This window comes from Arachis ipaensis, chromosome B7, assembly GCF_059453495.1.
Source record: "Arachis ipaensis isolate K30076 ecotype BB chromosome B7, ASM5945349v1, whole genome shotgun sequence".
NCBI lineage: Eukaryota > Viridiplantae > Streptophyta > Magnoliopsida > Fabales > Fabaceae > Arachis > Arachis ipaensis.
In genome coordinates this window covers 46,869,207-46,871,391 of record NC_142442.1, presented here as the reverse complement: position 1 = coordinate 46,871,391, position 2,185 = coordinate 46,869,207, and the positions used below count along the sequence as shown (strand labels likewise).

Here is a 2,185-nt window from a genome sequence, read left to right as displayed (position 1 = left end):
ACCAATTCTCCTCTGTCAACATCAATCACAGCTTTTGCTGTGGCTAGGAAGGGTCTGCCAAGGATGATGGATTCATCCATACACTTTCCAGTGTCTAGGATTATGAAATCAGCAGGGATGTAGTGGCCTTCAACCTTTACCAAGACATCCTCTATAAGTCCATAAGCCTGTTTCCTTGAATTGTCTGTCATTTCTAGTGAGATTCTTGCAGCTTGTACCTTAAGGATCCCTAGCTTCTCCATCACAGAGAGTGGCATGAGGTTTATACTTGACCCTAGGTCACACAGAGCCTTCTCAAAGGTCATGGTGCCTATGGTACAAGGTATTGAGAACTTTCCAGGATCATGTCTCTTCTGAGGTAATCTCTGCCTAGTCAAGTCATCAAGTTCTTTGGTGAGCAAAAGGAGTTCATCCTCCGAAGTCTCATTACCAAATAACTTGGCATTTAGCATCATGATTGCTCCAAGGTACTTAGTAACTTGCTCTTCAGTAACATCTTCATCCTCTTCAGAGGAAGAATACTCATCAGAGCTCATGAATGACAGAAGTAAATTTAATGGAATATCTATGGTTTCTGTATGAGCCTCAGATTCCCATGGTTCCTCATTAGGGAACTCCTTGGAGGCTAGTGGATGTCCATTGAGGTCTTCCTCAGTGGAAATCACTGCCTTTCCCTCCTCTATACATTCGGCCACGTGGGACATGTTTATGGCCTTGTATTCTCTCTTTGGGTTCTCTTCTGTATTGCTTGGAAGAGTACTAGGAGGGAGTTCAGTAACTTTCTTGCTCAGCTGACCCACTTGTGCCTCCAAATTTCTAATGGAGGACCTTGTTTCAGTCATGAAATTTTGAGTGGTTTTAATTAGATCAGAGACTATGGTTACTAAGTCAGAGTGGCTCTGCTTAGAATTCTCTGTCTGTTGTTGAAAAGATGATGGAAAAGGCTTGCTATTGCTAAACCTATTTCTTCCATCATTACTGTTGTTGAAGCCTTGTTGAGGCCTCTGTTGGTCCTTCCATGAGAGATTTGGATGATTTCTCCATGAAGGATTATAGGTGTTTCCATAGGGTTTTCCCATGTAATTTACCTCTTCCATTGCTGGGTTCTCAGGATCATAAGCTTCTCCTTCAGATGAAGCTTCTTTGGTACTGCCTGTTGCTGCTTGCATGCCAGACAGACTCTGAGAAATCATATTGACTTGCTGAGTCAATATTTTGTTCTGAGCCAATATGGCATTCAGAGTATCAATCTCAAGAACTCCTTTCTTCTGATTTGTCCCATTATTCACAGGGTTCCTTTCAGAAGTGTACATGAATTGGTTATTTGCAACCATCTCAATGAGTTCCTGAGCTTCTGCAGGCATCTTCTTCAGATGAAGAGATCCTCCAGCAGAGCTGTCCAATGACATCTTGGACAGTTCAGACAGACCATCATAGAAGATACCTATGATGCTCCATTCAGAAAGCATGTCAGAAGGACACCTTCTGATCAATTGCTTGTATCTTTCCCAAGCTTTATAGAGGGATTCACCTTCCTTCTGTCTGAAGGTTTGGACTTCCACTCTGAGCTTGCTCAATTTTTGAGGTGGAGAGAACTTTGCCAAGAAGGCCTTGACTAGCTTTTCCCAAGAGTTCAGGCTTTCTTTAGGTTGTGAATCCAACCATGTCCTAGCTCTGTCTCTTACAGCAAAGGGGAAAAGCATAAGTCTGAAGACCTCAGGATCAACCCCATTGGTCTTGACAGTGTCACAGATTTGCAAGAATTCAGCCAAGAACTAATGAGGATCTTCTAATGGAAGTCCATGAAACTTGCAATTCTGTTGCATCAGAGAAACTAATTGAGGCTTAAGCTCAAACTTGTTTGCTCCAATGGTAGGGATAGAGATGCTTCTCCCATAGAAGTCTGGAGTAGTTGCAATAAAGTCACCAAGCACCTTCCTTGCATTATCGGCATTGTTGTTGCTTTCGGCTGCCATGGCTTCTTTTTATTTGAAAATTTCTGTTAGGTCCTCTCCAGAGAGTTGTGCTTTAGCTTCTCTTAGCTTTCTCTTTAAGGTCCTTTCAGGTTCAGGATCAGCTTCAACAAGAATGCCTTTGTCCTTGCTCCTGCTCATATGAAAGAGAAGAGAACAAGAAAGTATGGAATCCTCTATGTCACAGTATAGAGATTCCTTGAGGTGTCAGA

At 42.5% G+C, this 2,185-nt stretch overlaps 1 non-coding gene across 1 annotated transcript; it reads left to right on the top strand.

The window, feature by feature from the left end:
• The first annotated feature begins 1,467 nt into the window (after nucleotides 1–1,467).
• On the top strand, nucleotides 1,468–1,571 carry LOC148551038 (small nucleolar RNA R71). The gene has a single exon (XR_015893678.1). It is a non-coding gene; the product is annotated as a small nucleolar RNA R71 (small nucleolar RNA).
• Nucleotides 1,572–2,185: the final 614 nt, after the last annotated feature.